At 35.7% G+C, this 9,328-nt stretch overlaps 1 non-coding gene across 1 annotated transcript; it reads right to left on the bottom strand.

Annotated features, from left to right (window-relative positions):
* Positions 1 to 7,569: 7,569 nt before the first annotated feature.
* Positions 7,570 to 7,676, bottom strand: LOC124888268. The gene has a single exon (XR_007046399.1). It is a non-coding gene; the product is annotated as a small nucleolar RNA R71 (small nucleolar RNA).
* Positions 7,677 to 9,328: the final 1,652 nt, after the last annotated feature.

A 9,328-nucleotide genomic window follows, 5' to 3' on the forward strand; every position in this document is an offset into this window, starting at 1 on the left:
ACCTTTTGAGGTTTTCAATGGTAGGATATTTCATTACCCAGTCAGATGGTTTGGGACTTCCAAGGTTAGGGCTTATGGTACTGATTTGCCTTAGGAGTTGTTGGATAGAGTCAGGGTGATTTAGGATAGGTTGAGAGCCATTCAGAGTAGGCAGAAGGCTTATACAAACCGTAGGCTTTGTGCCTTGAGATTTGGAGTTGGTGATCGTGTATTCCTTCGGGTATCACCCATGAAGGGTGTGATGAGGTTTGGGAGAAAGGAAAAGCCTTATCCTAGATACATTGGACCTTTTAAGAATCTTCACACAGTTGGTGAGATGGCTTATAAGTTAGATCTATATCTATATTTGGTTGATGTTCATCCAATTTTCCATGTCTTTATATTGCAGCGATATATTCCTGATCCATCTCATATGCTTAGATGGGACTCAATCTAGTTGGATGAGTGTTTGACCTTTGTAGAGGAGCTGGTTCTTATTTTGGCTAGTGATGTGAGATGATTTTGCACTAGGGAGATTCTTATGGTTAAGGTTCAATGAAGGAACTGCCAAGTGGAGGAGGCTACTTGGGATATCGAGAGCGAGATGCAAACTTAGTAGCCTCACCTGTTCGAGACTTCAGATACATTATAATCCTTAAATTTCGGGGATGAAAGTTCCTTTAGTAGTGGATAGTGTAATGATCCTTCAGGTCATTTTCCATATTTCCAAAGTTAAAGATTTTCCATAGCTACCCCTAGTCATTTATGACTTACTGGAGCTGACACTTAGTTACGGGCTGCTTATTTGGTTTTTAGCACCAATTTCCTGTTTAAAAGTCTTCACTGGTTCCAAATGGCCCTCGGGCATAAACTTCAGTCAAGTGATCTTAAATAGAAATTTTGACTGTGCTAGCAGCTCTGAAATATCAATTTTATGCTAGGTAGACCCTTGGTTTGGGTCCCAAGGCACCCAGGCTTATTTTGACCTATTGGTCAAAAAATTGAGAAATTGAAAGTATAGGTGTGGGACCTATATTTAGTCAAAACAACCTTGGATGGAAATTTCAAGTGCACCATCACATTTGAAATGTAGAATTTAGTATGGTTGCATAGTTTATTTGCGTATACGGGATTTCTAAGGAATCCTGAGCACTAGGTCGAGCCTATTTTGGACTTGGAAAATCTGGTGCATTAGCAAATCTGGTGCCACTGTGATGATTCCTCTTTTGACCGCGATCGCAACTCTGTGTGCAATAGAGATGCCATAATTGCAAATAGGTGTGGCTATCACGACTCGTTTAACATATGAAAGGTGCCACGATTGCAAGGCCTCAGATCACGATAGCAATTGCTGAGAGCCTGGTAATGGTATAAATGACCCCTTTTCCATGGTTTTGGGCATTTTTCATCTTTTTCCTTAAGATCTAAAACCTAGAATAGTGTGTTAACTTAGAATTAAATCTTGTTAGTAAATTGGGAATCTTGAGTAACATCTATTTTTGTGATTATCAATCAATTTAAAGTAAAAATTCACCCTTTTCTTCGTGAAATTTCTTGATTATTTGCTCAAAACCCCAAAATCTTTAGGACTTAATTTTATCCCCAATTTAGATTGGTTTTCACATATTTTAGGGTAATAATTCCTTGAGCTTGTATGAATGTTGTTGGTCTCAAAAATGCGATTTGCATAAGTGGGACCCACATGAGGTTTTGAGGTGTTTTTTACACCCGAAGCACAATGGTGTAATATAGGTATTGATGTTCTTGTATTGGTGAGAAGAATGTGTTTTTGATAGGTTGACATTTTGAGGAGGCTTATCGTAAGGGAAAAACATTGGTTTAGCAGTTCATTGAGCTTTCTTCGGTGATGAGGTAGGCTAGGTTTCACCCTTTCTTAGGTTGATCTATTTGATAGTATTCTTATTATATTGTGTTAGACTTGGGATGGATTTAGGTGTTGTATTGATGAATTATAAGACTTCGGATTGGTTGAGCCATTTAGGCTACTTGACACCGTAACCTTGAAATACTTCCTCATACCTTAGGTGAATTAGGCTTCATTAGTCATGTTTAGCATGAGAATGCCTTAGATTGATCAAGATTAAGTATGTCTAGTTAATCATGCTTAGGGTACATTGGCCTTAGTTACTTACACTTGTAAAGGTTTCCTTAGTTTCCATAGGACTTAGTTAATGTATTTGGGAAAAATCTCTACCTTAGGACTAATTGTGGCTTGCTATAGATCTAAAAGTGAATTTAGATACTTCAAGTCTAGTCCGAGTAGAATTTTCTTAAAAAAAAAAACTTAAGGATTAGAAGTGGACTCTTAATCCACTTTAGGCAATGACACGTGTTAGCTTTGGTAAGACCGTTTACGCTTATTCAACTCTTGGGAATGTGTATTGAGGTAATATTGAGAAACATTGACACTTGAGGGTTATGTTGGTTAATGTGAGGGTTGACACATATTGACTATGCTATTATTTATGCAAATTGATGATACTCTTTATGATGTGGATATATATATATATGTGTGTATGTGTTTAATGTTTATATGTTTATCTGTTTCAACTTCAAAAGATGGTTATGTTGTTGATTATATATACCCGATTTGGGTCCAAAGGATGATTATGGCAATATTTATTATATTAACTACTTCAAGTTCGGTTATTGATATATTAACCAGTTCAAGTCTGGATATTGATTATATTTGCTGGTTTGAGTGTGGCTATGATTATTTATATTATATTTATATATATGTTTATCTGTTTCGACTCTGAAAAATGGTTATGTTGTAGATTATATATACCTGATTTGAGTCCGAAGGATGATTATGACAATATTTATTATATTTACCGCTTCGAGATTAGTTATTGATATATTAACCAGTTCAAGTCTGGATATTGATTATATTTGCCGGTTTGAGTTTGGCTATTGATTATTTACCGATTAAAGTTTGGATACTGATTATATTTACCGGTTCGAGTCTCATTATAAATTATTTATCAATTCAAGTTTGGATATTAGTTATATTGACATGTTTGAGTCTGACTATTGATTATGATATGATGATATATTTTCTATGATTGATGGGGATTGAAAGTACCATTTTGGCTAAGTCAAAAAATGAGGAAATGGCTTAAATGTGGTATGACTTAAATGGATTCTAGTAATTAAATAGATTGATTAATAAAGTGATGATTAAGGAATATGGGTAAATTTTGGAATGATGGTTAAATGACAATAAAAGTTAGTTATAATGTCGGCTATTTGCTTTATCCTTCTCTTGAGTGTAATTTCCAATAGTATAGGAGGTTGTGATGAGTTTTTTTTAACTTTTCCGCACCTATTAGCGTATGGGAGCTAATTCTGTAGTTAGTGATTGCTTATGTGATACTATGTTACGTTATTTTATCTTTCTGATTTATCTACTTATTCTGTACAATGGTGTTGGAGATCATCCAGGTTAGTTTATGTACCTTGACTTAGTGATGATTTCTTGCATTTATCATACTTATATCATGATTTAGCTCAATCGGCCGATGATAAAAATTGAGTACCCATTGTTTTGGTACTCATACTACACTTTTGTATCTTTTTGGTCCAGATCTGAGAACTAGCTATTACCGTTGATCATTGATCGTGCTGTGTTGATATTCTCAAAGATAGGGGGAGCTCTTGGAGATCGAATCATCCATTTTCCTTTATCTTTTATATTCGATCTTTAGTTATTGTGATAGATGTATTGACTATTCTAGACTTTTGAGTCGTACTGAGACTATTAGATGCTCTTGTACTGGATCTACTAGATCGTGGGATTGGTATCTTGTATTAACTGTTATTTTATCTAGAACCTTTATTACTTATAAATTGTGTTCTTAAAATTTCGTCTTTGTTGGGCAATTTCTACTGAATTAACCCATTAGCTCTAGGTTATGATATGGCCTACCTACTGGTCAGATTTAGTAGGTGCCATAATGACTCGTAAATTGGGTCGTGACATGGACTGTCTTATGTATAAAATAGTCTTTTATTACAATTTTTCCGCAGTTTTTCTTTCATTTCTCTTGGTAGTCCTTTACTAACAATTTTGAACTATGAGTTGTCTTTCCTATTGGTGGGTTATAGTAGGTGCCATCATGACCTGAGAATTCGTGTCGTGGCATTCAAATAATTTACACAAGGAAATATAGGATAGAAATATTAAAAGAGTAAAAGATAGATGAACTAACCCGACTGCTTTTAAGCAAATGATTAAAGAACTCAAATATAATAAAAATAAAATAACCTTTGATTATCCTCCTATTTTTAGGATAATATTCTATTCCCCATGTGTTGTAATTTGACCAAAAAAAAATAAATTATTAGTAAAATGTTTGCCATCTTATTTTGGGGTAATATAACGTAAGAGATAAAATAATAATTTAACGTATAAAGTTAAGGTTAAGAAAATAAGGGAGTGATAGGGAGAGGAAGAAAGAGAGAGAGAGAGAGAGAGAGAAAAAAAAAAGGAATAGTGAGAGTGAGAGTGGGATCAGGGTATGACAAGAGTAGGTAAATGAAGGTATGGGAATTGAAACATGGCTATCAAAGAAATGCCTATATCATCTCCTAAACCCACACTCTTTATTTCACTTTGCATACACATGAAGAAAGTTCTAGACATCAAGTTTAATAAGGAATACATAAAACTTCACACACACACGGCACACGATCAACTCACGCAGGATCATCACAGACTCGTAACCAAATAATAACATGAATTCAAAACATTTCCATAGTGTATCCAACGAAGCTTAATGAGATGGGTCCAAAATGAAAGAAAAAAAGAGAAGATAGATAAGGTGAAGAATGGGTTGTTAATTGAGTGATTGAATGCTCTTGTGATGTATTAAAGCGCTTAGGGAGATTAGCCACATTTTGTACCTAAATAAGTTCCTATCCATCCTTTAGCTTACATTATACCTTAATGACCTATTTGATCATTAATCTAAACATTCGACTATTAGTGGATTAGTATACTAGGGGAAATCCTATGGTTCATCATATATCATGTATGAATTACTTATGAGAGTGAGTGAAATTTGATACTTGTATACCCATGATTGTTATGGATTTCAAAATTGAGAGCAATCTGGGTAATCATCTTGTTGTGAGGGTGCATGTGAAGGATAGTTGGGTGACCTATAGGAACGCTTGATTGAATAAGGTGCATAAGTTTGCTGATATGTTAGAGTCTACTTGTGAGGTTGGGGAGTTTGAAAATTGTAATCCTGTGTTTTTATATGTGATATGACATGTTTATAGTGAAAATTGACCAGTCATGTGTGGCCAGTGCATGCCCAACAAAAGTGTCTTGTTTAGATTGTGGTCTAAATCTTAATTGTGTTATTTTTATTTCCTTGGATTGTTCGAGGATGAACAAGATTCGAAGTGTGAGGTGGTGATCTTGGGCGTATTTATACATCCAAGTGCCCATATTTACCCATATTTGAACTTGTTCTATGAGCTAAAATGTATGCATTGTATGTATTTGAGCCTAAAATGTATTATTGAGATAACACACGATTAGTGTTGCAGGGCTTGATTTCGTTGTAATTAGACACGCTATTATGCAATAATAAGGAGAGTGTGGAACATGGAAGCATTTAGACTGACACACTAGACATGGAGAAGCTGGAAAAAAGATACGAAAAACATGGAATGAAGTAGCGAAGCATAAGCATTGAACGACATAATCTAGTTAGGGTCTGCGATAACTCCGCATCACGGACCTAGATCCCCACTTTTATGTTCGTGTCATAGAGTCTAATGAGTCCCAAATGTCAAATTCCAGTAGCCTTCCGCATAGCCCCGTGTGGCTGAGGCTAAATTATTGCAAAATCAAAATCTAGTATCTATCCACCATAAACCCGCATCTCGGACCTTTACCTCCATGATGGGCTCTGCAATGCAGTGGTGCAGAAAATATGGGTAGACATCTTCTACAATAAAAGAAACACTTTAAATCAGATGAGTATACTTTTGGATATGTACTACAGAGGCAAAAAGAATTATAATACTCTCTTAGGGTCCTTTGAACTTTCATCTTTCAACATTAATTTTTGGTATGATTAATTATATTTTTGTGATGTTGATTTTGAATATGAGTGGCTAAACACCCTTGTTTTGGGGTTGAGGCGACAAACACGATTATATTTTGATATTCTTAGAGTGGTTAACGTTGATTTATCATATAAGTTATTCTTATGTTCTTGTTTCTACCATTTTAATGATTGGCCACCATTTGAATGAACGAATAGTTCCTTTGTGAACCCAAAAGGAGAATCTTAGGGATAGACCAATAAGTTTATTGAGCAAGTTCATATTTTTACAGATATAAATGAAGATGAAGTAGAGACTAGGATAGGAATATACCTAGAAGCCTTGTTTGGTTCAATTGTAGGAAGATAACTTAAAGCACCTAAATGGATTATTGCATCCCTACTCAACGATGAAATTGCAATGTCTATTTAGGTAGAAGATTAGAGGCTTGGAATACCATGATCATAAGCTAAACCTTGCAAATCAATAACCTAATCAGCACGAACACGATAAGCATAGAGATTTATAATATTGTTAAGAGTGTCTCAATCCTTGAATTCTATCTCATATTGTTTACAACTTTTCTTACGTTGCTATTGATATACTTTGTTATTTTTTTTATTTAGTCTATTATTGATTAAATTATCACAATCATCTGGATACTCTAAAACACTTAAATACATTATTGTCGAAATTAAAGTTGAGTAAATTACTAATCTAGTAGTCCTTGTGGGTATGATATCTGATTCTTTGAGTCACTATATTACTTGTGCGATCACGTGCACTTGTGTGTGTGATAGACCGCAACAAGTTTTTGGCGCCATTTTCGAGGATCAAATAATTAGTAATTTTCTAAATTCATGGATTTTGATAATAAATTTAAGTGTTAACGAATGATCTTAGCGGCTGACTTTTGCAGGATAAGTGAGGTATCGGATTGGCAAGAGCAAAAGAATTGGTAGAGCCTTATTCAGAACCAAAACAAGTATTTCATTAGAGGCGAAGATTAACAACACTTCATTACCTAATTCAGCAAGTTCAAATGGGAGATCAAATAGATCCTAATCTTAATGATCTAATTGATCCTAATGCTCCAATTGCTCCAGCTTTGGCGGTTCCAGCCACTACTGCTTGAGTAGTAGCTAGACCTATTTGTGAAATGTCAATCCTATTTATGAATAATGCTACTAATTGCATCCGTAATCAAAAGGCAAGTGGTCGTTTTGAACTAAAGAAGAATATGGTGAAATTGTTGAACACGAGTGGGCAATTCACAGGTTTATCTCATTAGGACCTGCAACAGCACATACAAAATTTTATTGAGATTAGTGATACCTACATTCCTGCTAGGGTATCTACTGATTATGTCAGACTAATTCTCTTCCCCTTCTCTCTATTAGGGAAAGCAAAGAGGTGGTTATATACTGAACCACCAAACTCCATTATTTCCTGGGATGATCTGGCTCGAAATTTCCTTATCCGATTCTTCCATCTAGGAAGACAATACGTTTGAGAAGTGAGATTCTGAGTTTCAGGCAAAAAGATAAAGAGAATCTTAACCAAACTTTGGAAAGATTCAAAGGTATGCTTAGGAATTTCCCTCATCATCATCAGACTAACGATGTTTTGGCACACACTTTCATTGAGGTTCTTGAGCCAAAACACTAAGATTCTCCTTGATTCAACAGTAGGTGGGCAGGCTTAAGATGACGTATGATGAATTATATACACTGCTGAATCGGATTTCGCAGGGGGAATCCTGAGTGGCATGCTGATGCAAGGGTTTCTCCAAAGAAGGTAGTACATGTGTTAAAGGTTGATCAGTTCATAGCTTAGTCAGCTCAGATTGCTACACTACAGAATCAGCTAACTACACAACTTAGTAATATGAATTTGGGAGTCCCACGGTCTGCACCACTGCCAACAAATTAGCTCATCAGGATCATACTTGGTGCGAGGTTTGTGGAAGCAGTGAACATACAACCGATGCTTGCACAACAAATCCAAAGTATGTCAATTATATGGGAAATGGTAATCATAAAGGATAATAAAACATTGGTAATACTTAAAATCCTAATGACCTGACCCGAACCAGGGCCTTATCGTAATGGGAATCCCAAGTCCAACCAGGATTGGAGACAACCCCCATCACCCAACCCAACTAGCCTATGCATATCCTGAGTTGGATGAATTTCAAACGTATAAAAAGATAGCATTTATTTCAATTCCAGACTCTCGGATAGGTCTATAATAGTGACAGACCCAAACAAGTCCAACCATTCGTTATCCAACCAATAACCATTACTGATCCAAACCATAAACTAAATATGTTCTAATATAATTATATTATCCCCAAATAAAAAAGAATGAAACAATCATAAGTTTAGTCCAAAGGTATCAACCACAATACTAATGCCAATACTAAGGTTGACACCAATACCGATCCTGCCCATTCCAACCCATAGTAGTCATATACAAAGCCTCTAACCAAAAGGTAACCAATATCCGGTTGGAACAAGCCCCCAACCATAGCAAAAAATAAATATCCATAAATAGACTGAAGTATGTAAAGACATCCATGATATGAAATAGAGCCTTACGGAATATGAAAGCTCACTATTTCAATCCAATAGCCGATCCTGAATCCGATCACTAAGCAAGAGGAGTAGATCGGCTGGTTCCTACATCACGTGGGGATACAACTGCCCAAAGATGGGTTAGTGGGTGAACGCTAGTATGAACTCAGGTGAATGATAAAATAATGCCATCAAGTAAAACAAAGTAAACCATCCATATGCATACAAACAATATATATATATATATATATATATATATATATATATATATATATATATATATATATATATATATATATTAAAACCATGTCGGGAAAGGGAGTCGGGTTTAGCATGCCTTTAAAACCATTAAGCTGGGAATGTGTAGCTTAACTTTCCTAGAACCACCCACAGGCTACATGGGTCTAGTGTAACCTCCTGAACAGGCCTCGATGCATGTAGCCGCATGAATAGGAGATACAATAAGAGTAGGGGATTCCCAAGTACCCTTCGCTCTCCATGATACATATGTACAGTGTACTTCAAGGATTCCCATGTAGCTCAAAGTATCATATAAGGTCACTATGACCACCCCTCATGTTGGCAAACTTGAGTTTCCAGTGTCATTCCATTGGATTCGAAACTTCACGGTTAGCTTTCACACCCCGCCATTAATGCCCAATTAAAACCATTTCCAACCAACCAAACCA

This window comes from Capsicum annuum, chromosome 10, assembly GCF_002878395.1.
Source record: "Capsicum annuum cultivar UCD-10X-F1 chromosome 10, UCD10Xv1.1, whole genome shotgun sequence".
Classification (NCBI taxonomy): domain Eukaryota; kingdom Viridiplantae; phylum Streptophyta; class Magnoliopsida; order Solanales; family Solanaceae; genus Capsicum; species Capsicum annuum.